At 50.0% G+C, this 27,219-nt stretch overlaps 1 long non-coding RNA gene across 1 annotated transcript; it reads left to right on the forward strand.

The window, feature by feature from the left end:
- Window positions 1-9,982: 9,982 nt before the first annotated feature.
- On the forward strand, window positions 9,983-26,597 carry LOC119953717. Its single transcript, XR_005458083.1, has 3 exons — window positions 9,983-10,364; window positions 23,284-23,347; window positions 26,023-26,597. It is a non-coding gene; the product is annotated as an uncharacterized LOC119953717 (long non-coding RNA).
- The last annotated feature ends 622 nt before the right edge of the window (window positions 26,598-27,219 follow it).

Genomic DNA, 27,219 nt, shown 5'->3' on the forward strand with positions numbered 1-27,219 from the left:
ACGCTTGCGTGCGTCCCTCATTACATAGTCCTGGGATTTAGAATTTGCCAGTCTGCAACACTCGGTTTAGGGGTCTCGTCGGCATGTGATGATAACCCACAGGGAGCTGAGCTCTGGCACTGTTCAATCTATGCCATAGACTGACCCCTGCCTGTCTGCTGAGTGCTCGCTCACACCCATGACCTGCCCGGGAAGGGGGGGGGGGGGGGGGGGGGGGGTGGAGCAAGCCTGGAGAACTGGGCCAAAGGTTTGGAAATCTGCCCGCATTGCAGACGAAAGTGACAGAGGCATCATACTGGTTCTGGTGAAGCATTTTCTCTGTTTCACAGGTGTCCAACAATGCCCCATTCTCCCGATGGTGCCACCCCACTCTCCCCTCCATCACTCACCCCTCCTTCACCCCTACCTTCCCCCACCTCTCCCCCCCCCCCCCCCCCCCCCCCGCTGCTCGGAGTAGGTACTTGATCTTCTTGCACTGGCACACTCCCCAAGCTGATGGCTGCTGCGACTTCATCCCAGGCAGCCTTGTGGTCACCCTCCAGGATCCTCTGGGGAGCAGGACATCCCTCCTGGCCTCGACCGCATCTAGAAGCCTCCCTAGGTCTACGTCTCCAAACCTTGGGGCCGGGTGTCTCAGCTCCATGGCTGCGCACTGAGCGGGGTTGGCTCTGCAGGTGCTATTCAGTGCTGCTCGACCTTGCTGGCAGGCGACTGGCGAGCACGGTGCCGGAGAATCAGCTGGTGAGCCTTCATTTGCGGTGTGAAGCCCATGAGGCCTCGTTAAGTGGACCAATTAATGTTGTATTGCATTGCCAGCCTTGCCAGGCCGAGTGCCGGGAAGTTCGCGGCAATTCCCACTCACCACCACACTTAGAAATCTTTCTGGAGAATCGCGTCCAATATCAAAAAAGCAGTGGTCCTCGCACTGATCCTTGGTGAACAGCACAGTTTACAATCCTGAGTCTGAAAAACAACCATTTGCCCCAACTCCCTGTTTTTATCTTCAAATGCCAATTTTTTATCCAAGCTGACACTGACCCTCCTGTTCCATTGTTGTGTAGGGAGGGGGTTAGGCCAGGGCTGACAGGGGCAAACAATAACGGGCGACCCCATGATTTCCAGGTCCCCCCTTTGAGGCCTGACAGGGACTGTCACTGGGGGGTGGGAGGTTATCTTCCCAGCCTCTGGTAGAGGAAACCCCACAATCCAAGAAACAAAAGGATCTGGTTCGAGGTGGCAGTGAAGCAATCAAGCTGTGAACAGGAGGCTGACATCTAGTATCGCAAGAGGTTTGATGACCTTGTAAGGTGAGAGGTCAACGGCAGTGAGGTGACAGGCCTGTAACTCCACACAGCAGCAACTGTGAGCCCATGATAACTCCCGAACAGACCTATCACTGTGCCTTCAGCCACTCCCTCACATGGGATGAGAATGAGAAAGGGCCACCACTGAGTGCTACAGCTGACATCAATGTCTTACGGTGAGAGTTCAGGGAGGGTCGCTGACTCAAACATCATCCTCCCCTCCGTCTGCAGGAGGGGAGAGCTCACAATTCCCGAGATATGATGTGCATAGGAGTGCCGCACTTGCACCAACTCACAGCCTTGGAAGAGGCAGCACTGAACAATGCGCAGGTGCTATTGTGGCAGGACATCAGTGATGATGAGGCAGGGAACCAAGAAGAGCAGAGTAAATTGATAGCTCTCCCTCATGTGAAGGGAATCGAAGAGTCTCCTGGCCACTGGACACTGCCTCTCCGAGTGTTGTCATCAAGGGGCTTGATTGTGATTATGGACCTGCTGACGTGGCGAGTTCTCATCAACACCTTCTTCTCCGTTTTTCGCCTTCAGCCTGGTTAATACAAATGGAGCCAACATGAACGTTGCTGGGCTCCTCGACAGGTCAGCAGCATCCTAACTCCACATCAACCACCACAGTTGATACAATCTAGATTATAACGGGAAGCGCTGGGTAATTAGCTTTGCGGAAACAGCTGGATCAATTGTCCAATTTAATTCTGATATTGCTAGGTTTTTCTTCACCAAAGCTATTGATGAATATTGAGCAAAGACATGTATGTGGAGTTCAGTCACAGATCAACAATGATCTCATTGATGATGGAACAACCTCGAGGGCCTCTTCCTCTGCACAAAATTCAGGCACTGAACAGCACAAAGTAGCTATTCTGGGTAACTGAGTGACATTTTCCTGGTACCCTAGGTTTACATATTTCCTTTTAGGTTTTGTGGCTTGAATGATCACACTCCTGACGCAGAGGTTACTATTAATAACAACGAAAATAGGAACTGGAAGTGTGACAAAGTTCGTTATGAAATCCTGGGAGCTTTTCTTTTCACTCACGGGATGTGGGGGTCACTGGCTAGGCCGGCGTTTATTGCCCATTTCTAACTTGAACCGCGGCATTGCATGTGGTGTAGGTACATCTTCAGTGCAGTTAGGGAGGGAGTTCCAGGATTTTGACCCAGCAACAGTGAAGGAATGGCGATGTAGTTCCAAGTTGGGATGGCCTGCGGAAAAGAACCTGCAGGTGGCAGTGTTCCCACGGACCTGGTGCCAAAGGAAGAGAATGTTACAGTAGCAGATTGCAGTGGAGGGGCAGAGAGATTTAGGGAAGGAATTCCAGAGCTTAGACCAAAGCAGCTGAGGACATAGCTGTCAATGGTTCATGAGGAGGGGCATGGAGGTATTTGAAAACAGGATAAGAAGGTTACAGGAAGCTGATTTTACAGAATGTGGAAGGTGTGAAGTTGGCCAGGTGAGCCTCAGGATAATCAAGTTCAGAAGTAGCAAATGCATGAATGAGTATTTCAGTAACAGATAAATTGAGACAAAGGTGGCCGGCACGGTAGCATAATGGATTGCTGTGGCTTCACAGCTCCAGGGTCCCAGGTTCGATTCCTCACTGGGTCACTGTGTGTGAGGAATCTCAAGTTCTCCCCATGTCTGCGTGGGTTTCCTCCGGGTGCTCCGGTTTCCTCCCACAGTCCAAAGACTTGAAGGTTAGGTGGATTGGCCATTTTAAATTGCCCTTAGTGTCCAAAAAGGTTAGGAGGGGTTATTGGGATAGGGTGGAAGTGAGGGTTTTAGTGGGTCGGTGCAGACTCGATGGGCCGAATGGCCTCCTTCTGCACTGTTCTATGTTAACGCCATTGATTAGGGAAGACAGTATAGTGTTGGAAAGTGCTTGAGGGGGGCAAGGGCGGGATCCAATTGGTTAGAGTTGAGAAGTAAGAAAGGTGTGATTGGTTAGAGTTGAGAAGTAAGAAAGGTGTGATTACACTACTTTGGATATTTAGCAGATCTCCAAATAGTGAGAGAGCAAGAGAGAGAGAGAGAGAGAGACAGCGAGGGAGAGAGCAAGAGAGACAGCGAGGGACAGAGAGAGAGACAAACAGACAGACAGAGTTAGAGAAACAAATCGGCAGGGAAATCACCGAGATGTGCAAGAACAAAAGAGTGCTGTTACTGGGGACTTTATTTACCCAAATATCGATTGGGATAATGTTAGAGTAAAGGGTAAGGGGGGGGAGAAATTTTTGAAATCTTTTCAGGAGAATTTCCTTGACCTTCATGTTGTCAGTCCAACTGGGAAGGAGAAATTTCTGGATCTGGTGCCGGGGAATGTGGACCAAGTGACTGCAGGGGTAAACTTGGGTAAGAGTGATCATTGTATCATAAATTTTAGATTAGCAATGGAGAAAACAAGGAATAATCGAAAGTAGAAGGTCTAAATTGGAAGAGGCCTAACTTTAATGGGATCAGAGAGGATGTAGCCGGGGTGGAATAGAACCAGAGACTGACAGGAAAAACTTGAACAAAAGGAGTACCTTTCAGGAAGAAATATTTCAGGTACAGGCTAGGTCTATTCCAAATAGAAGGAAAAGCAGGAGAACCAAAGCCAGGTCTCCTTGGATGACCAGGAAGACAGAGAAGATGATGAAATAAAAAAAGATGTACACTACACGTCAGGTGAATTCTTCAAATGAGAGCTTTGCCAAATACAATAAGTTGAGAAGCGAAGTGAAGAGAGAATTCAAGAATAGAATAGCAGTTAACATAAAAGGAAACACAAAAGTCTTCAAGTAAAAAGGAACAGGTAGTAAGAGGTAGAGCGGGTCCTATTAGGGACAAAGAGAGGTGCAGGGAAAGGCTAGAATTTGAATGAGTGTTTAATAAGCGGACGCAAGAAGTGGAAATGGCAGAAGTAATGGATGAGGTGAAAATTGATAGGCGCATGTAATCAAAAGACTGACTACGTTTAGAATGGATAACTCACCTGGTCCAGATAGCTTGCATTCAAGATTGCTCGAGGAAGCGGGAGGTGAAGATAGCGTAATCTTCCCCAGATACAGCGGCGTAGCTAAAAGATTGTAGAGAGGCTTATCAAGAAGGCGTAGAAACTGTTGTCCTGCGCCATGCTGCATCGGGGCGGTGCGTTGAAGGAGGCCACTGCGCATGTGCGCGTTGGTGCCAACGCCACTGCGTATGCGTGGATCCCGCGCGCACCGTTCGCACTGGGATCGGCAGCCGCTCCAGCGCCGTGCTGGCCCCCTGTAGGGGCCAAAATTAGTCCTGGGAGCGGCCCGTTCACGCCATCGTAAACACGATGGCATTTACGACGGCGTGGACACTCTGCCGCGGGATGGGAGAATCCCGCCCCAGGTCTCTAAAATGTAAAATCAACGAACCCCATCTCACCTTTTCCAAGGACAGAAACTCCAACAGGACCCCAGCCATGCCAAGGCACTGAGGGGAGAAACTGACCTCCACCCCAAAAGGACCAGCCACGAGTAATCAGCAAGGTGAAGGCTAAAACGTTTGCCCCCACTCCCGTCAGCAACTCTGGCAGGTCTGATGCGACCATCAATTCACACGAGACAATTAGCAGAAGTGAACAGTGGTTTTAATCAGCTAGATCTGTGCCTGCCTGCGACTGCTCAGTACTGAGAGCCGCCTACAGGCTGCAGGTTTATATACCACCACCGAGGGGGCGGAGCCACAGGTGGAGCCCACAGGGACATCAACATAAGACAGTACAATACAGTGGTGAATTGCAGTAGCAATACGTTCACCACATTCACCCCCTGTTAAAAATTGACGTCCAGCGAGGGTGAAGTGGGCTCACATATCGAGTCTGTCCGGAGCCTTAATCGTTCTCTGTGATCGCCTCAGCTCCGGCTTCGCTGTGGGCACGGGTGTTGGACTCGTTGACTCCGGGAGCATGTTATCTGGAGCTTCATCGCGGTATGTCGGCGATGGGGGAAGAGGGGGTGTAGGCCGTGTAGGGGCGGGGGCGGTGTTCAGGATCCACAGGGGGGGAGCTGGTAGCCCGCCGTGAGGGATTCTGTTGATGGTGATAGGCGGTGAAGGGAGGGGCGCGTTGGTGATGGTCGCTGGAGAACCGGCGGGTGCCAGTCCCCGGAGGACGACTGTATCCTGTTGTCCGTTGCGGTGCGCCACGTAGGCAAACTGAGGGTTGGTATGAAGGAGCTGGACCCTCTCAACCAGGGGAAGGACTCATGGCTCCTCACGTGAGGAGGACAGGCCCCGGTGTTTTCAGCCAGGACGGAAGCGAGACCCCGGAGATGGACTTCCTGGGGAAGACAAATAGACGGTCGTGAGGGATCTCGTTCGTGGCTGTGCAGAGGAGCGACCGAATGGAGTGGAGTGCGTCCAGGGAGGACCTCCTGCCAGCTGAAAACCAGGAGACATCTAGACCGTAGGGCCAGAAGGACGGCCTTCCAGACCGTCGCGTTCCCCCTCTCCACCTGTCCGTTTCCCCGGGAGGTTGTAGCTGATAGTCCTGCTCAAGGCAATGCCCTTACCGAGCAGGTACTGACACAGCTCATCGCTCATAAAAGAGGAGCCCCGGTCACTGTGGACGTCAGTGGGGAAACTGAACAGGCTGAAGATGCTGTGCAGGGCCTTAATGACAGTGGCCGCGGTCATGTCGGGACATGGGACGGCGAATGGGAAATGGGAGTACTCGTCAACGACGTTGAGAAAGTAGTTGTGGTCAGTGGAGGGAAGGGGCCCTTTGAAATCGACACTGAGGCGCTCAAAGGGGTGGTAGGCCTTCACCAGGTGTGCCTTGTCTGGCCGATAGAAGTGCGGCTTGCATTCCGCGCAGACTTGGCAGTCCCTGGTCATGGCCCTGACCTCCTCGGTGGAGTAGGGCAGGTTGCGGGCCTTGATGAAGTGGAGAGGCCAGATGACCCCCGGGTGGCAGAGATCATCGTGGATAGCCCGAAGTCGGTCATCTTGCGTGCTGGCACATGTGCCGCGGGACAGGGCATCTGGGGTCTCATTGAGCTTCCCTGGACGATACACAATATCGTAGTTATAGGTGGAGAGTTCGATCCTCCACCTCAAGATCTTATCATTCTTGATCTTGCCCCACTATGTGTTGTTGAACATAAACGCTACCGACCGTTGGTCAGTGACGAGGGTGAACCTCCTACCGGCTAGGTAGTTCCTCCAATGTCGCACAGCTTCCACAATGGCTTGAGCTTCCTTTCCGACAGAAGAGTGTTGAATCTCTGAGGCGTTGAGGGTACGGGAAAAGAAGGCCACGGGCGTGCCTGCCTGGTTAAGGGTAGCGACCAGGGCGACGTCTGACACATCGTTCTCCACCTGGAAGGGGATGCACTCATCCACCGCGTGCATCGCGGCCTTGGTAATGTCTGCCTTGATGCGGCTGAAGGCCAGGCGGGCCTCAGTCGTCAAGGGAAATATGGTGGCTTTGATAAGTGGGCGGGCTTTGTCCGCATAGTTGGGGATCCACTGGGCATAATATGAGAAGAACCCCAGGCATCTTTTCAGGGCCTTGGGGCAGTGGGAAAGGGGGAGTTGCAGGAGGGGGTGCATGCGGTCGGAGTCAGGCCCTCGGACTCCGTTTTCCACGACATAGCCGAGGATGGCTCGTCGGGTTGTGCAGAAAACGCATTTCTCCTTATTAGAGGTGAGATTCAGGGATTGGGCGGTTTGGAGGAACTTCTGAAGGTTAGCATCGTGGTCCTGCTGATCATGGCCGCAGATGGTGACATTATACAAGTACGGGAACGTGGCCCGCAGCCCGTACGGGTCAACCATTCGGTCCATCGTTCTTTGGGAGATTGAGACCCCATTGGCGACGCCGAAGGGGACCCTGAGGAAGTGGAAGAGGCAGCGTCTGCCTCAAAGGCCGTGTAGTGGCGGTCTTCCGGGCGGATCGGAAGCTGGTGGTATGCGGCCTTCGGATCTACCGTGGAGAAAACCCAGTAGTGTGCAATCTGATTAACCATATCCGCTATGCGGGGAAGGGAGTACGCATCGGGTTGCGTGTACCAATTTATGGTCTGGCTGTAATCTACAACCATCCGGTTCTTTTCCCAGGTCCTGACGACCACAACCTTGGCTCTCCAGGGGCTATTACCGGCCTCGATGATCCCCTCCCTCAAGAGCCGCTGGACCTCCGACTTGATAAAAGTCCTGCCCTGGGCACTGTACCACCTGCTCCTGGTAGCGACGGGTTTACAGTCGGAGGTGAGGTTCGCGAAGAGCGAGGGTGGGGCGACCTTAAGGGTCATGAGGCTACATACGGTGAGAGGGGGTAGGGGCCCACCGAACTTCAGGGTCAGGCTTCTGAGGTTGCACTGGAAATCCAGTCCTAACAGGAGAGGGGCGCAGAGATGGGGGAGGACATAGCATTTAAAATTGGCGTACTCGGCGCCCTGTATCGCGAGATTCACGACACAGTATCCCCAGATCGGCACTGAATGTGATCCGGAAGCAAGGGAGATTGTTTGGGATGCGGGGGAAATCTGGAGGGAGCAGCATCTTACCGTGTCCGGATGGATGAAGCTCTCCGTGCTCCCGGAGTCAAACAGACAGGGCGCTTCGTGCCCATTGACCCGGACGGTCATCATGGAGTTCTTGAGGTGCTTGGGTCGTGACTGGTCGAGAGTGACCACGTCGAGCTGCGGGTAGCTGGCGTGGTCGGTGGTAGCGAGGTGATCCCAAGGTGGTGGCCAAGAAGACTGTCCCTGTCGGTCGCACGTGTTGAACGGCGTTGAAGATGGCGTTGAAGATGGCGGCCCCCATGAGTCGCACATGGTGGGCTGGGTTGAAGATGGCGGCCAAAGTGGCGACCCCCGTGAGTTGCACGTGTCGGGATGAGTTAAAGTTGGCGACCCCCACGGATAGCACGAGGCGGATGATGCGTCAGAAGGGGGCGGTACCGGCAGGCACGCAGCCATGCTGCGGGGTCTGCGGGGGGTGGGGTGGGGGGGGGGGTGGGGGGGGGGTTAGTCTGTGAATCGGGCCTGCGATTTGGAACTTTGCGTCGGGCCAAGCAGACTTTGGAAAAATGGCTTTTCTTGGCGCAGTCGCTGCAGGTCACATTCCGAGCTGGGCAACACTGCCTGGGGTGCTGGTTCTGACTGCAGAAATAGCAAGACGGCCCCCCGGGTTGGGTGGGCAACCACGCGGCACAGGCCTGGGACACCCTCGGGTCAGGTGATGGCCGTGCCTTCGGCACCCATGAGGAAATCGCTTGGTCGGAGGGGAAAGCACTTTGGCTCTGGAAGGCTACCTCTAATGAGGTGGATAGTTTACCGTCTCTTACAGGTCGAGGGCGCCCTTTTTGAGCAGGCGCTGTCTGACATGGTTGGGCCTGACTCCAGCCACATCGGTGTCCCGGATGGCGAGTTCCATGTGCTGCGAGGCCGTGACGTCCTTGTGGTTATAGTTCCGAGCGAGTACCCTCAAGTAACGTAGATATTCCTCCAGCGATTCCCTGGGACATTGACGACGTGCTGTGAGGAGATGCCATGCGAACACTTCGTTCGCCGGTCTCACGAAATGCCTTTACAGGATCGCGACCGCGTCTGCATACGTGGTCACGTCCTCGATTAGTAAAAAGATTCTGTGGCTCACCCAGGCGTTGAGGAGACTCAGCTTGTGTGCCTCGGTGATGGCGGGCGAGGAGGAGGAGGCGAGGTAGGCCTCAAAGCAGCGGAGCCAATGTTAGAAGATTCCTTTGGCTTCAGCTGCCTGTGGGTCGAGTTCCAGTCGATCAGGTTTGAGGGTGGCTTCCATTGCGATATCTTAGCTTATTAAATTGATGCGACCATCAATTCACACGAGATGATTAGGAGAAGTGAACAGTGGTTTTAATAAGCTAGATCTGTGCCTGCCTGCGACTGCTCTGTACTGAGTGCCGCCTACAGGCTGCAGGTTTATATACCACCCCCAAGGGGGCGGAGCCCACAGGGGCATCAACATAATGCAGTACAATACAGTGGTGAATTGCAGTAGCAATACATTCACCACACCCCCTCAAACAGCCGGCTCATCCTCGCCTTCGTTAAGTGTGCCCTATACACCACTTTTAGTTGAATCAACCACAGCCTCGCACACGAGGTCGAGGCAATGATGCTTTGCAGCACTTTGCACCATAATCCTTCTTCCAGCCCCAAGCCTAGCTCTGCCTCACACTTGGCCTTAATTCCTCCCACAGAGCTTTGTCCTCCACCATAATCCATAATCCTACTGTAGATCGCTGAGATGACCCTATTCTCCACCCCCCCCCCCCCCCCCCCCCCCCCACTGACAGCACTTCCTCCAGCAATGAGGAGGGCGTAGCCACCGAAAAACTCGGGAAAGCCTTGAAATCCAGACCCCCTGGGCAAGATTCAGGAACCTGGGTTCAAATTCCAGCAGATGGTGAAATTAGAACTCAATAAAAATCTGGAATGAAAAGTCTCGTGGTGACAATGAAACCATTGCCGATTATCATAAAAGCCCAACTGGTTCACGAATGCCCTTTAGGAAATGAAATCTGCTTCCCTCACCTGGTCTGGCCTACATGTGACTCCCGTCCACAGCTCTGAAATGGAGGGTAGTTAGGGGTGAATAATAAATGCCGGCTCAACCAGTGACGCCCATGTCCCATAAAATTATTATTTCTTTAAATCCAGCCCTATGGTTTTATCAGCAAGTGCCATTCTGATTATGAATATATCCTGTTGGATTTTACTGCTTCTTCTCTGGAATTTCACAGTCTTGTTTGAGGGTATTTTTAAGTGCCTTGGTTCACTAGCTTCACAACCACCTTTGGAATTCAAAATTATTAACTTCCTAATAATGACTAATGCCATTTGAGGAAGGAAGTAGAATGTTTTTGGTTTTGGAATTTCCAGCCGCTTGCTCACGCACTCTATTAAAGGACCAACTTGCGCAGCAATCCAGTCTACTCCTTCTTCACCAGCTCTGTACTTTCTGTTAACAAAGCTTCTGGCGGAATCATTGCTCCATTGACTTACTGCGTGCAAACCACCATCACCGCCATGAATCCATTCGAGGTAAGAAGGAACAGTTTTTTACTTTTTGTTGAAAGTTTGCTGCGTGTTTTTCCTGAATGTTTGGGCGATGCTGGTTTTGTGTCTGGTGCTCTGACCAGATAGTAAACACAGTCGCCTGAGCCTTGAAGGGTCGTTTAGTCTGCCAAACATGCTACGGTGCTAATCGCTACAGAGTGTCCACCAGCTGTATTGGAGGCAGGCTGCTGACTCTGATGCCCCGTCAGCCTTGATGACTTTGGCAGGCATCCTCTGGTTGCCAGGGCCTGTGTGGGCCGCGAATGGACGGGAGAGTCCAGAGTCATGACTAGACTCTCTTCAGTGGTTGCAGTCTCCTCAGATACCACAATAACTAGCGGAAGGGCGCAGGAACTGCTGCCATCATCAGGAGTCCCCGAGACCAGCCCCCAGATGCATGGAGCTAACACGGCGGAACAGTAGCACAGTGGTTAGCACTGTTGTCTCACAGCGTCAAGGACCCAGGTTCAATTCCGGCCTTGGGTGACTGTCTGTGTGGTGATTGCCCATTCTCACCATGTCTATGTGGATTTCTTCCGGGTGTTCCGGTTTCCTCCCACAGTCCAAAGATGTGCAGGTTGTGCAGATTGGTCATCCTAAAATTGCCCCTTAGTGTCCAAAGGTTAGATGAGGTTACGGATTTGTGAGAATGTGAGCATATGTTAGGTATTCTTTCAGAGGATCGGTGCAGACTCAGTGGGCCGAATGGCTTCCTTCTGCACTGTGGGGATTCTATGAACATGAGGTTTGCTTGGTCCTCCCTGCTCACCAGAAATGGATGGGTGGCTAGCAGAGTTATTGGGTGCTTCAATCGCCTCTCACATTAGCAGTGACTTGCTGAGGTCACTGCCAGAGTGTGGGCTCACAGGTTTGAATGCAACCCCTGATTGAGTTGTGAAGAAAGGAAGTAAGAGAAGAAGTAGACCATTCGGCCCTTCGAGCGTACTGCACCATTCAATAAGGTCATGGCTGATCTGTTTGTGTTTCAAGTTCCACATTCCCATCTATCTCTGGTAACCTTTGATTTCCTTGCCTAACAAGAATCTAACTACCTCCACCTTAAAAATATTGAATGACCCGCCTTCACCACCTTCCGAGGCAGCACAACCTTCAGAGGGTCACACAACACTCTGAGAGAAAAACATTCTCATTACCTCTGTCTTAACAGGACAATCCCTAATTTTAAAACTATGCTGCCTAGTTCTGGACCCTCAGGAAGAAACATCCTTTCCACATCCACCCTATCAAGGTCATTCAAGATCTTATAAACTTCAACCAAATCACCCCTCACTCTTCTAAACTCCAGTGGAAGCAAGCCCATTCTGTCCAATCTTCCCTCATAAAACAACCCGCTCATTCCAGGTATCAATCTAGTAAACCTCGTTTGAACTGTCTCCAACACATTTACATCCTTCCTTTAGTAAGGAGACCGGAACTGTACACAGTATTCAAGATGTATTCACACCAATATAACTGAAGATTACAGTTCCTTACAGTTCCTCTCGTAATAAAGGATAGCATTCCATTAACCTTCTGGATTACTTGCTGTATTTGCATTCTAAAGTTTTGTTCGTGGAGCTGCCTCTCCATGAGAGTTGCCGCTCTCTCTGCGGAGGAAGTTGTGCATTCAGAGTTCTGGGCTAACACAGTTCTCACACTCCTCATGGGCTCCTCCAATACAGTGAACATGGCACGCAGAATTCAGGGATCTCTGCCAGTTCTTCCTGTGAATCCCACTGGACATTGTTGCACGTTTTACTATGGGCGTAAAACGCGTTTATTGGAGTGTATTAACACGCCTCCGAGTTCGACGTGTGCTTAACATTGCTAGGCTCTGTTCTATGTAATTATTTAGCTCTGGAGTCGCCAGTTGCCGTATAGGCAACGTCACAAGTATTCCAAGGTCAAGTTCAAAGTAATAAAGACGATACACCGATTAGTCAAGTTCAAACGATCAATATTTATTATACAGTTAATAATAAATACTCATGCACACACTAAGAGACTAAGCTACAACTAAACATAAGCAAACAGAATACTTATCTAACAGGAACAGGCAAGGTCAGAGAACGAGGCCTTCGTCCTGGTTTTGTCTGCAGCCTTCAGCAAGCGTTCTGGCACTTGGGAGTCTAGCGGGCTTGGATCGCGTAGCGAGCGTTGAACTTACGGTTTCGGCGGCTGGTGCTCAACGGCTGGAGTCAGGATACCAGGTGTCAGTCGGGGCCGGAGCACAGGTTTAACAGACCGGACAACACGAGGTCCCTATCTTTTATAGGGGTTCCGTTGTCCTTCCCTCTTCTCGGGCGGGCTCTACCTATTGGATCAATTTCTTATCGATACTGGATTAATTCCCCAATGCGAGGGGGTCTCCGTGATGGAGGGGGCGTTTCTTATGTCCTTTTGTTTGGAGGTTTCTGGTGCCTCGATGTCTGGGTCTTGATTGGAATGTGTCCATTCAGAACCAAATGTATCTATTGTGTGGGTGTTCAAGTCTGATGGCCTCATTAGCATGCAAAGCGTTTTGCCATTTGCACCTAGCTAAGGTCTTTTCACCTGAGCCCAAACTGGTTTCTGCTGCTGCAGAATGCAAACTGCTCTTTGCAGACTGCTGTTCTGGCTGAACTGTCTGTTTCTCAGCAGCCTTCCATTTTAGTTTGGCTCAGTGTCCATTTTGCGTGGCCAGCATGGCTACATTCCCTCCTTGTGATCCTCACAATCATACTATTGTGAAGGATCACCTATGTACTTTGCCTCCTTGTGTTCTGACCTCTTGCCAGTTCCTGTTCTACTCTGTTCTAAACTATGGGAAGAAGAGAAAAAAAATTTTTAACTAACATTTCTACTTGGCCCTATGTCAAAGGGACATGCATTACTACAATTGGGAACCTCTACCTATCACTATTAACCTTAACCTTAACTTAAACATTTAATCACTCTAAAATCTTAACCATTCACACCACAACATCACACTTCCCAACTCGGCAGTCGAGTATGGAACAATATAATACATGGCTGAATTTTATTTACAGAGTGTTGTAATCAGTGAGGGGTTGAGGGGTTTGGTGGAATCCGAAGATGGGGGATTGCACTCTATAGATGGGTGAGGTGCTGGAACGAGAGGCTCTCCTCTTCCATTTCCTCAACCTGAGGGTCTGCACTAGGATGATGAGGATCGCGATCACCAACAGTGATTCGATTATGTAGGACATGGAGTACCACGTCATGAATTTAGTACACCAGGTCTGAACCTCGCTGATCAGAGCTGAGCACTGGGGGTTTGCTGTACTAACATTTACGGTGGGGGTTGTGGGGGAAACGTGTCTTGTTTCCACACATATACATATGACATTAAATAGTAATAAGTGGGCTTCCATCATTTTGCTGTTCTTCTTCTTTCTCTTCCTTCTTCCTCCGGTATTGACAATCCTGGCTTCGACCTCTGTCTCGTCCTTTGAAACCTTTGGGATCAAGCACAGTATCTGTCAATACACAGTTTAAGACCTTTACTTGTTAGTGCATCTGTCTTTCAAAACCTAATTGACCCTTTAAAATGACTGGCTAAGTCACACCCTGTGACTCCCCTCATTTTTTTTTCAAAAAGCGAATTTAAAGACCAGCATACACCTAACAATCCTTCCTTCTGCGAGCCGTCTCGCAGGCTTTGCTGATTTACCATCCGAATGTTCCCGGATGTAAATAGCATGTGGGATGGTGGCCGAAGGGCTACCTAACCTAAAATGAAAACAAACTTGGAAATAAACATCCGAATGAGTTGCGTATGGGCCGCTACGGGTATGAGTTGGATGGGATCCCCGGGTAGGGCGTGCTGTGCCATACCCGAGCTTGGCTGACCAAGGGTTGGTTCTCAGACAGGGCGGGTCCTCAGTGCCGTTTGTCCACTGCCTGAGTAACCTGGAGAAAACGGGTACGAATGTGTTGACCATGACTTGCAGCCTCTATTTCGCCGAATAGAGGGGCACCTAAAAAAAAACCAAGGGAGCCAAGATGCTCCAACTGAGGACATGAGCTGGTCTTCAGATATTTTAGACGATACGGTGAGCTGCTCACCAGGCTGTCACAAGTGTTACAACTTTGGAAAAGATCTCCAATCAAACCGAAGTTCTCAAAAGTATCTGCGGACAAACTAACGTGTATGTGAGGTGGTCACAATCTTTTCAGCTGAAAAGAAGATGTCCATCCTCCAGCTGAACAATTTACATTCCTGAAAACAAACAAACATAAAACGAAGACAAACATACGTGCAGGTTCCATCAGAAAGGACATCGTTTCCCTCAAACGATTCCTATCTTACATCATCTGGACACCTCACTTTGATTCTGCCTCTGTGAACAGGGTCACAAAGGGGTTGCCGTGTCGGGAGTCAGACACCGTGTCGTCCTGCTCTCCCGGATCCCACACCCTTGTGTGGATCAGGCATGCTATTTTGGAGTTGTGTGACCGGGGGTCACTCTCGTCATTGCGGACAAGTCTGTAGGAATTGTCCCTGTGCCATTGTGTAGCGTCGAGTGTGTTGTCGGGGTAGTCGGGGTCGGGTGGTGGTTCGGGGTTTTTGAGGTAAGTGACTTCCATGGGGTCACTGGAGTCGGGGTCGTAGTTGGTGCAGTGTGGGCTGTATGGCTGTGTGCTGTCGCTGTCTTCAGAGTCAGTGTCTGTCCTACTGTCTCTGCTGTGGCAGCTTGTGGGCGTGTCGGGGCGTGGTCTGTAGTGGTCTGTGGGCGGAGTCGTGGGCGAGTCCGTTGATGAACTGGTCTGTGAGGGGGATGGTGGAAAAGTGTCTCTGGTGGGCGGGGTGAAGTGTTCTGCCGCATCCAGCAGGACATGGTGAGCATGGTTGGCCTGTGTTCCATAAGCCTTTAACTGGTTTATATGGAACCACGCGGTCTTCCCATTAGGATACTTTATCCTGTAAACGGAGGGGCTAATTTTGTCCGAAATTGAGTAGGGGCCGGAATATTTTGGAGCCAAAAAACTGCTGGGGTTATAAACAGATAACATTACCTGTTGCCCAACCTGGAATTCTGTGGTGTGTACGGTCTTATTGAAACAGGCAGTCCGTTGCTGTCGGCGTTTCCCCAGCTGGACTGCGGCTGCGAGCTGTGCAGACCTCACAGTCTCAACTAGATCTTTAACTGCCTTTTCATGTGTGAGGGCCGTCACTTCGGGGCTTGTCATGTCCAGTCCTAAAAGGAATTCTGTACCTTTCATAGGGCGTCCGGTCATGAGTGTATGTGGTGTGTATCCTGTCGATGTGGAGACAGTGTTCCTTATGTACATAAGTGCAAATGGGAGCACTGAATCCCATGTGGAATTATTCTCTTGGACCATTTTCCTAAGGGTAGTTTTTAGGGTCCGATTCATGCGCTCCACAATCCCGCTGGACTGTGGATGATACGCAATATGGAAGTTCTGTTTGATTCCGAATATTGTCAGGACGTTCCTCATGACCCGTCCTGTAAAGTGAGATCCCTGGTCCGAATCGATACTTCGGGGTAAACCCCATCTCGTGAAGATGTGGTGGGTCAGGATCTTTGCAGCTGTCTTAGCTGTGTTTGTTCGCGAGGGAAATGCCTCTACCCATTTGGTAAAGGTATCTATCACCACCAGAACGTATTTATAGCCATTCCGACAAGGGGGCAATGGACCTATAAAGTCGATCTGGAGGTTTGTCCAAGGGCCGTTAACTGGGCGAGTATGCCGAAGTTGTGCCTTCTTAGAATACCGCTCCGGGTTATTCTGAGCACAAATCAGGCAATTCTCTATGTAGTGCGTTACATCATTCCTGAGATTAGGCCACCAACAGAGTTGCCTGAGGTGCCTCGTTGTTGCATCAATTCCCTGATGCCCGTGTCCGTCATGGAACAAGGCAATCATCTGATTCCTGTCCTGCTGTGGGACCACGTAAAGTTGGTCCTTAATGATCACACCCTCATGTGTGGTCAGTGCGTGTTTAAAGTGCTCGTAAGCAGGCACAAAGTTTCCCTTGAAAACCTCCCTGAGGTCTCCGTCCTGTTTTTGTGCTGCCACGAGGTCTTTAATATCAGTCTGTGAGACTTGGACTGCGCTCACAGGGGCGCTAGCTGGTGCGCTAGCTGGGGGGGTCCATAAGTGTCCTCTCCTGGAACCTGCCTTAGCCAATGCGTCGGCTTTTACATTCCCAGGGGGTGATGACCTATGGTGGCTTCGAACTTTTATAATGCCGAAGGTCCTGTCCTTCGCTCTCTCTAGGATATGCTGGAGTAAGGGGGCTGATGGAAGGGGTTTTCCGTCTGCGGAGACAAAACCTCGTGTCCTCCACAGGGGCAGAAAATCGGTTAAACTGTTACAGACATATAAGCTGTCCGAATATATGTCTGCTGGGCTGGGGAAAGAATCGGGGTGGTCCACTATGTACGCTATGGCTGCTAGCTCTGCTGCCTGCGCGCCTAAGTGACCTGGTAACTTAAGAGCTATCTCTTCGAGAGCGCGCCCCTGCGCGTCCTCTACATAGATGCCGCATCCTGTGATACGCTCACCATTTAAAACTGTGGAGGAACCGTCTACATAAATCCTCAAGGGTCCACACGTGTCTGTGGGCTGGGGGCTTTGTTTCGGGTTCCCTATCTTCCTGGGGGGTGTTTTGGCTAAAAAGGGTCCTGTGTTATGCAGGGGAGCTACAATTTCACAGTCATGGGGCTGTCCGGGGTATTGGAGGTTGTCTGCTAAGTATGTGTGGGTGCGTGTCCGTTTCACTGTAATGTCCCGTCCTTGTAAAAGTAGGGTCCACCTAGCTGCCCTAATCTGGCTAACTGAACCGTCCTTCAGTCGACCGTCTAGTAGTAGCTGTGTGGGTGTGTGTTCGGTTAGAATGGTGATGGGGTTTAGTCCGGTGATGTATGAGAAATACTGCACTGCCCAGAAGACAGCAAGGAGGTGCCTCTCACAGGCTGAAAATCCTTGTTCTACCGGGTCTAACAGTCGGGAGGCATAAGCCACTGGTCTTAGCTGCTCGTGCCGTTCCTGAAGCAACACGGCCGAGAGGGTCAGATCGGTGCTCGCTACCTCGATTGCGTACGGTGAAAGTTGGTCGGGGACTAGCAGCGCGGGTGCTGCACTAAGGGCTCGTTTCAACTCTTCCACAGCGCCTGTATGCTGCGGAAGCCATTCCCAGGGGGCTCCTTTCTTAAGGAGGTCTGAAAGTGGGGCGGCTTTTGTCGCGAATCCGTCTATGTGGTTCCGACAATAGCCAACCAGTCCTAAAAACGACCGGAGGGCTGAAACATTCTGGGGAAGGGGCAATTTGACAATCGAATCAATTCTTTTGAATTCGATCTCGCGTTTGCCGTGCGTGATGACTGATCCCAAATACATCACTTTACTTTCCAATATTTGGGCCTTTTTCGGGTTAACTTTACAGCCAATTTCAGTTAAGAGTTCCAGGAGTTCGGCCAGAAGCGAAATGTGCTCTGCCTTTGTGTCTGTCTGCAGTAGTAGGTCGTCTACATACTGTACCAGACATTCGGGTCGGGAAAATTTTTCTAATCCACTTGCCAGCTGTCGGTGGAAAATGGAGGGTGAATTGTGGAATCCTTGTGGGAGGCATGTCCACGTGTACTGCTGTGTTTTAAAGGTGAATGCGAATTTGTATTGGCACGCTTTTGCCAATGGTATTGACCAGAATCCATTACTGATGTCCAATACCGTGAAGTACTTGGCGTTGAGACCCTGCTTGAGCATGGTCTCGGGACTAGTAGCTACCGTTGGGGCTACTGCGGGGGTTACTTTATTGAGTTCCCGATAATCGATGGTCAGACGCCATGATCCATCGGGCTTCCTCACTGGCCAAATAGGGGCATTGTTGGTGGAGGCTACCGTTCTCAGTACACCTTGGTCCAACAAGCTGCCTATAACTTTTTCTATTTCCACCTCTGCCTCGAGGGGAAATCTATACTGCTTTTGCGGTCGGGGGTCCTGTCCGGTAACATGAACTTGTCCAGTCATTCTGCCACAGTCATGACGGTGACTTGCAAATGCTGTCCTGTGTTTGTTTAGTAGGGCCTTAATTTGTCTGTCGGTGTGGAGTGTAGTCAGGTCGAATGAGTACTCTCCCACTGCGCTAATCCGATTAGCGTAGTCTCCTACTGTGAGGGTGGCTGGTGCTCTGTCTGATCTCGCCATTCGCCAGACACACTGGTTCACTGGGTCGAACGACAAGCTGTGTGTGTTCATAAAATCTATCCCCAGGATGTGCTCTGCTGTCCGGGGAAGATTTACTAAAACTACGGGGTGTCTTGTGGAAATGTTCCCTAGCTGGATCGCTACGGGTGCTGTGATATGTCCCTGCTGCGAGTGTCCGGTGAACCCGCTAAGTGTGATGGTGGAGGTGGTCGGCCACGTGTCTGCGTGTGCCGTGGTTGCGGAGTTAATGGTGGTGCGGGATCCTCCTGTGTCCCACAGTAACTCTATGGGCTTCCCTTTGACTTTTGCCGTGACTACGGGCCTCCCTGATGAGTCCCATAGTGTGTCACAGCCCCAAGTGGGGGAGCCCGAACACCGTCAGTTCGTCTCGTCCACATTGGTGGGTCCTGACTGTACTACTACATTGTGGATGGGTTTTGCCTTGTTGCGGTTCAGAGTGCCTGTCTGCTGGCCTCTCTGAGATCGCTGGGGTGCATTACACTCTTTTGCCCAATGCCCTAACTGTCCACAGTTATAGCATTCCTGTCCTTTCTGTTGAGGGCTGCTCTTGCCTTCATTTACCCATGCGGGCTTCTGGTGCTCTCTGACTGCTTGGATATCTGCAGCAGCCTGAGCCTCTTCTGGGGATCTAACCTTTGCTTTTGCCTGAAGCGATTGCTCCCAAGCGCGGGACAATCTTTTGAGGACCCATTTTTCGTTATGGGCCTCTTCTGAGGGGTCGTAATTATTGCAAGCGCTCTGTCCTGCTTCTGTTGCGTGTGAGATAATTGTGCGCGTCCACTTAACCATGTTTTCGCGGGTTAAATGCGCTCTATCTAGCTGTCCGAAAACTGCGCTGAAATGAATCCACAGCCTTCCTGCGAATGCTGTGGGGTGTTCGGATCTCTTCTGCCTGCACTTATTCAATCCTTCTACGGGGTCACCTCTATTGTACCCGATGGCATCTAAAATGGCAGTGTGCATCTCCTCTAGGCTGCCTCCTGCCACGTTCTGTGGGTCGGGGAGGGCTGCCACTACACTCTGGTCTAAGCTCAGCACGGTGAGCTTAACCTGCTCTCTCTCATCCAGGCCGTACATGGTAGCCTGCTGTTTTACTTTAGCAAAGAACTGGTGGGGGTCTGCGGTGGGGAGGAACGGAGTGATCTTTTCACAAGCGTCCCTTAGCTGGGTTACTGTTAAAGGGGTGGTGTAAGTTATGTCTGGGGCGCCTTCTGATTCGGCCTTCCTCTGTGTGGTTACGGGATTCATGGGTGCGGTTATGATCTGAGCTGTGGGGGGTTGGGGTGCCTGTCGTTTCTGCTGAGCTGCTGGCGCACATGTTCCCTGAACATAACGCTGCGCTGTCTCGCTTAATTCCTGCCAATCTGGGGCATTTTCCCCATCTAACTGAGCTCCAAAGGTGCTTTGGAAGCCATTCTGCACCGAAAGCAGAGATTGCAGTTCCGCAATCTGTTTCCTGCATTTCGCGTGGTCAACTGTGCTTTGTCTTTGTTCGGTCGTTGCAGCATGGAGTGCTCTCAAAGCTGCTTTGAGATCGGAACATTGCCTCTGCAATGCCTCCACCTGCTTTTCCGATTCCTGTCTTATCAGAACGGCACGTTGCACGTCCTGATAGGCTTTCTCATACTGGGTCTGGGAACTGCTCAGATGAGCTAGACAAGACTGGTGAGCCCTCTTGGCATCATCCACCTCTCTACCCTTCTCTGCCAACTTCCCTTTAAGATCCAGGTTTTCTTTCTCGATGTCCCTGACATCGACCTTACTCATTCGGTTCCTTTCCTCTAAATCTGCCCGGAGCGTCCTGATAACCTCCTCTGCGCCTCGCAACTGTGCCAAGCAGGACACAATCGCCATCGGCTTGCGTGCTTTACTTAAACTCTTTTTGTGTATCTGAGAGAGGTTCTCCCACCAAGTATGACCTATACTTCCGGGACCTGTCTCCTCATTTGCACAAAACTCTTTCCAAAGGGGCCATCCCTTTCCCTGCAGATATTTGCGGAGTTCCAGCTCCCACGTGGGACACTGGCCTACTCTGCTACTGCTGCTGGTCGCTGCGACCACAAACTTTGCTGGATCCATCAGACGTTCCATTGCCTGCATGGCCATTTCCTCTGACTCTCTTTTTATAATTTGGAACAGGGGGTTGTTGGGGTGGTGTTTCGTGAAAAGGGTACGGCTTACGCTATTTTCCGATCACAAAACTACCGAAAGTTTGTCGCAACAAAAAGCTTTCAGTTTTACCTTACAGCCCTGTTAGTACGCATGCACTAAACACACTTCCGAATTTCGCTTATTATTTTGAACACCTTGAATACTTGTGATCTCTTTCTTTCTCTGCAATTTGGAGTTCTAATTCAAATTTCAGGGTCCTGGACACTGTGGTGTTTCCACTTACAACAGGGTCCCGGCGGATGTCGCCACTAAATGTTGCACGTTTTACTATGGGCGTAAAACGCGTTTATTGGAGTGTATTAACACGCCTCCGAGTTCGACGTGTGCTTAACACTGCTAGGCTCTGTTCTATGTAATTATTTAGCTCTGGAGTCGCCAGTTGCCGTATAGGCAACGTCACAAGTATTCCAAGGTCAAGTTCAAAGTAATAAAGACGATACACCGATTAGTCAAGTTCAAACGATCAATATTTATTATACAGTTAATAATAAATACTCATGCACACACTAAGAGACTAAGCTACAACTAAACATAAGCAAACAGAATACTTATCTAACAGGAACAGGCAAGGTCAGAGAACGAGGCCTTCGTCCTGGTTTTGTCTGCAGCCTTCAGCAAGCGTTCTGGCACTTGGGAGTCTAGCGGGCTTGGATCGCGTAGCGAGCGTTGAACTTACGGTTTCGGCGGCTGGTGCTCAACGGCTGGAGTCAGGATACCAGGTGTCAGTCGGGGCCGGAGCACAGGTTTAACAGACCGGACAACACGAGGTCCCTATCTTTTATAGGGGTTCCGTTGTCCTTCCCTCTTCTCGGGCGGGCTCTACCTATTGGATCAATTTCTTATCGATACTGGATTAATTCCCCAATGCGAGGGGGTCTCCGTGATGGAGGGGGCGTTTCTTATGTCCTTTTGTTTGGAGGTTTCTGGTGCCTCGATGTCTGGGTCTTGATTGGAATGTGTCCATTCAGAACCAAATGTATCTATTGTGTGGGTGTTCAAGTCTGATGGCCTCATTAGCATGCAAAGCGTTTTGCCATTTGCACCTAGCTAAGGTCTTTTCACCTGAGCCCAAACTGGTTTCTGCTGCTGCAGAATGCAAACTGCTCTTTGCAGACTGCTGTTCTGGCTGAACTGTCTGTTTCTCAGCAGCCTTCCATTTTAGTTTGGCTCAGTGTCCATTTTGCGTGGCCAGCATGGCTACAACATCCAGCATTTGCCATCTGATAAACGTCTCCAGAGGCTCATCATCTGTCCCAGGCTCAGCACTGGCCTAGCCTCCAGCAGTCCTTTAATTGCCGACACCCAGGGGACTCTCTGCCTCCACCTCAAGCAAATGTGACATGCCTCCCTCAATATGCACTGGACCACCAACGTGTTTGTATCTGTGCTGGTGTGTGGCACAGAGGGAGGATGTGATGGGGGTTCATCTGGCTGCAGGTCATCCTCTGATGTTAAGGGAGGGTGCTAGGTGTCCTTCTGCGGCCTGGAGGATGTTCCACCTGAGGGAGGGAAAACATATGTAAGTCTCGAGCAGCATTAAGAACTCAGAGTGCATGTAATCTGGTTGCTCCTCAGAATGGATATCTGACTGAGGAAAGACTTCTGAATGGATGAGCAATGGGGATTATTGGATTTCAACTATTGGTCTTAAAACCGCTGCCCTACATCTCTCAATACCCCCAATCTCTTCCTCGTCCTTCACTGAGACCCCCTCCTTTCTGTAACTAATGAACACAAAAGCTATTTATTAATAGGAATTGTACAGCAGCCTCATTTTGCTCCCAAACTGTCTCTTTACCTAAGAGCCTTTCTCGTCATGGGGTGATTCCACACTCTGAATCCTGATTGGTTGCGCAGAACATGTGACCCTTACTCTGCTGTGTTGCCCAGAAAGGGACAATCACCACAGAGAGGCTAGGGAAATTGGACCAATGTCTATTGAAGACGGCCAAGGGGAGATCTGGTTGAAGTGATCAAAATGAAGAGGGGGTGTCCAACAATTCCCATATGCTACAGCTGCAAAACATCAGCTCCCCTGCCAGCTTCACTGTGTTCTATTTAACTCCTGAAGTTTAGGAATATCACTCAACCAATTTCTTCTACAAAGAGCTGGGGAAACAATTTTGTGTGATTGGTACAGAGTGTCAGGAGGTTGACTATTCTTGAGTTTTGTTTCAGTTTCCAACAAGTATCAGAAATGATTTACAAAAATGTTTACAATAGGAAATAATGGAGGGTAGAACATAGAACATAGACCATTACAGCGCAGTACAGGCCCTTCGGCCCACGATGTTGCACCGTCCTGTGAAACCCTTCTAAAGTCCCTCTACACTATTCCCTTATCGTCCATATGCCTATCCAATGACCATTTGAATGGTAGGTGGGTATAAGCAGAGTGCATGATAGAGGAGAATGTACATGGATTGTGACAGCCGGTTAAATAGGTGGATAGAATCTGTGATTAGAGTTGTTGAAGGAGATGGATGTATAGACCAATTAAGATCATCTGAAACTAAGTTGGATTTTATTCTTGCAGATAACCGCAACAAGGAGTAACCGACCATGCTTACAACGAAGAAACAATACGAACCTACTACATGGTATGGAGCTATTTCCATTATTTTGCACATTTCCCTCCAAAAATCCCTTCCTTCCTAGTGAAACTTGGGTTCAAGTTGAGAATGTTAATGCTTTTGACTGTTCTGCTTTGCCCCTCTGGTTCAACAATGATGTCAGTCTTCAGCCATTATGCACTTGTCCGCATCCTGTCCCCTCCTTCAACTTCCCCCCCTCTCCAAAAATGTTATGTTAACTGCCATTCTATTCTCACATTCAGCCTTATTTTACTCTTCACTTCTCTTCTTCAACCTCCCTCTCTCTTGATTTATTCACCTGACTTCCATCGTACACCCTTTTATTTTAGTTTTATCATGTTCCTTATCGCCTTTGTTTTTGCAGGGATTAGTACCTTGCACAAAACCCCAGAGTAAGGAAATTCTTGTCGAAGAATAACCATATTGACAACAAGTAATTTAGATTACCAACAAAACAGGGTTTAAAGTCTGATGCTTAACATTACACTAGTCAAGGCATGGCACGATACACAAGTTCAGCCCATGTAATTTCTTATGAACACTGGGACCTCTGGGCTCTACTTGTTTCCTTGAACCTGGTCTCTTGGCTCATGAAAAATGAAAATCGCTTATTGTCACGAGTAGGCTTCAATGAAGTTACTGTGAAAAGCCCCTAGTCGCCACATTCCGGCACCTGTTCGGGGAGGCTGTTAAGCGTCCAAAATTTTAGTTTTGCTAACTTAATTCTTACATATAAATCTCTTTGCAACTTTAAGACTTCAACTCTAGTGGATTCTTTATCAAGCCACCATTTCCCAGCCCATCTTATCTTCAACAGCTTCCAGTCCACCTTAACTGCAGAAGCTACGCATTTCACAGTTGCTTGCTGAATTCTTCTCGCTCCCTCTTTCTCTCTCTGATTAAGCCGATTTTTTGACAAAGATGATTCATTCTCTCTTAAAAGCAATTACATTTGCCCTAATGACGTGGGCAACACGGTAGCACAGTGCCTAGCATTGTGGCTTCACAGCGCCAGGGTCCGAGGTTCGATTCCAGCTTGGGTCACTGTCTGTGCGGAGTCTGCACGATCTCCCCGTGTCTGCGTGGGTTTCCTCTGGGTGCTCCGGTTTCCTCCCACAGTCCAAATATGTGCAAGTTAGGTAGATTGGCCATGATAAATTGCCCTTAGTGTCTAAAAAGGTTGGGTGGGGTTCCTGGGTTACAGGATAGGGTGGGGGGGACTTAAGTGGGGTGTCCCTCCAAGGGCCAGTGCAGACTTGATGGGCCGAATAGCCTCCTGCACTGTAAATTCTATGATTCACCTGGAGGAAACCCAGGCAGATACTGGGAGAACGTGCAAACTCCACACAGACAGTGACCCAAGCCAGGAATCAAACCTGCGACCCTGGAGCTGTGAAGCAACAGTGCTACCCGCTGTGCTGTTGTTGCACTGCAACTAGATTGAGCTCCCATTGTTCTGTTGCATATTTTCCTGACAGTCTTTGGCTTCCTTTTGCCCTGGCTAGACCCCTTCTGAGGCCATTGAAGATAGCCCTTTTCCAATTTAGACATTAAGGCTGAATTCCCCAGTGATAGTGATAGAATTCTCTGGTCCCGCCGGAAGCGCACCCTCACCCGTGGGTTTCTCCGTGGCTCCGAGTGGCTTCAATAGCGGCGGGAATAGAGAAACCCGCTAGCAGCAAATGGCACGCTGCCTCCCGCTGCCAAGGAACATGTGGCTGAGATGGCCGGAGTATCCTGTCCTAGAATTACAGTAATAATTCTTACCCAAGTGCTCCCCCCACAAACACTCGGTCCATTTGGTCCACCTCATTTCCAAGCACTAGATCCAGCAATACCTCTGAAATGGAAACAGAAAGTGCTGGAAATGCTCAACCGATCTGAGCATCTATGAACGAGAAACAGAGTTCAGGGTTTGAGTCAAATATGACTCTTTCACCGTTTCTTTGTAATCTGATAGGAGAGTGGAGGGGAAGATGTTTCTTGGAAATAGCATCATGTCGGAGGTGTCAGAAATGGTGGAAGATGGCCTTCTTGATGTGGAGGTGGGTGGGGTGGGAATTGAGGACAAGGGAAACCCTATCATGGTCCTGGAAGAGAGGGGAAGGAGTGAGGATAGGAGTGTGGGAAATGGGTTGGACAGGGCTGAGGGCCCCATGAGCCACAATGGGGTGAGAATCCTCAGTTGAAGAAAGAGGCAGACGTATCAGAGATGCTGTTGCATTTCATTAGCACAAGAACATCTCATTACTGATGTTGATTAAGGGATGAATATGAGTAAAGAGAAATCCTCTGCTCTTGTTTGAAACGTATCATGGGATTCTTTACCCTGGGCAGGTAAAGCTCCCTTTCTACGTGTCTCAATATTAACCTCACATAATCACACACTACACTCCCACCCCATTCATTTCAATGTGATGCTGTTGCATTAGCCACATCATTTACACAGTGTTGTCTCACTGAGTGATCTGAGGAGAGTGAGAAGGTTGTTGTCCCTGTTTCTTCCCCTGTGTCTGGTATGTTGGGTGGACATTTGTGGGTTTGGATACCTTTCGGATTCCGTCAGGATGTTTATGATGTAAATTGGAAGGTAAGCGGGTGAAGTTGTGAGATTAACTGGCTTTTTCCTGCTCCCTGTAAAAGAGAAAGATTTCTAAATTGCCCTGTCATTTTTTTTGCAGGATCCATTGGGGAACTAAGCAACGACTTATTCACTCTCCACTTCCATGGGTAGGAGGCACCAGGCTTCATGGCATCTTTACAATGTCGCTTATCAAGTTGAATTTACCAAATCTTCAGAACTCCAAAACATCCACCTGTACATATCCCCAGATCAAAAGCAGCCCAGCAGAGCAGGACCTCAGGACAGTAGAGTCTGAAAAAGAACATCAAGCAAAGTTATCATCCCATTGAAGTATCCCCTCCCAAAGTTTGGATACATTCTCACATGTGCGTTCATGAACTATACCCAGCCATTAATTTCCTGTGGGAAATTTTATTATCTATACTCTCTGATCTAAAACAATAATTTGATAAAACTCTAGGGCCAGAATTTTGAGTAGCTCAGGCGGGTGCAGGCTTGACCCAGAAACATTTGAAATCACGTGTGAAAAAATGTTGGGCGCGCGTCCCACCGTTAGCGTGAACTTGTGCAATATTTCAGTCAGCGGGCGCATGCAAGAGTCAGAAACCCACCTGATGACAAGCCCATTAAGTAAGAAGTCTGACAACACCAGGTTAAAGTCCAACAGGTTTGTTTTGAATCACTAGCTTTCGGAGCGTGGCTCCTTCCTCAGGTGAGTGGAGCTGTGCTCCGAAAGCTAGTGATTCGAAACAAACCTGTTGGACTTTAACCTGGTGTTGTAAGACTTCTTACTGTGCCCAACACCGGCATCTCCACATCAAGCCCATTAAGGGCCAAATTGAGTGAAATCTTATGTGGCCCGTCTGTCTTTACAATTGGCGGGAGAGCCGATTGGCCAGATGGCCTTTACATTTTGGCTTCAATCTCGATCCAGGGCAGGATGAGTAGTCCGGGGCTGAAATAAATTTCAAAAGGGTGTCTGAGGACAAAGGTGCTGCCTGGATACCCGTGGCATAGTCTTTCCGACACCATTTATTTTTCGCAGGTCAGTAGCTCCCTGAGGCAGCTCCGCCGCAGCTGTGTCCACCTCTGAGGGAGCACATTAGTCACGCCAGCCTGCACCCTCCAATTTCTCGGTTCCCATCCTCTTCCTGCCCTCACCAGCAGGGCTCAACCTTTTCCAGCACACGTTTTGCGCTGGCTGCCTGTTAATTGGCCAGCCGATGTGGAATTGCGCTCCGGGGCCGACCGCGGCCAGGAACCCATTTCAAGCCTGTTTTCAGGATCGCCGAGG

This window comes from Scyliorhinus canicula, chromosome 18 (genome assembly GCF_902713615.1).
Source record: "Scyliorhinus canicula chromosome 18, sScyCan1.1, whole genome shotgun sequence".
Classification (NCBI taxonomy): domain Eukaryota; kingdom Metazoa; phylum Chordata; class Chondrichthyes; order Carcharhiniformes; family Scyliorhinidae; genus Scyliorhinus; species Scyliorhinus canicula.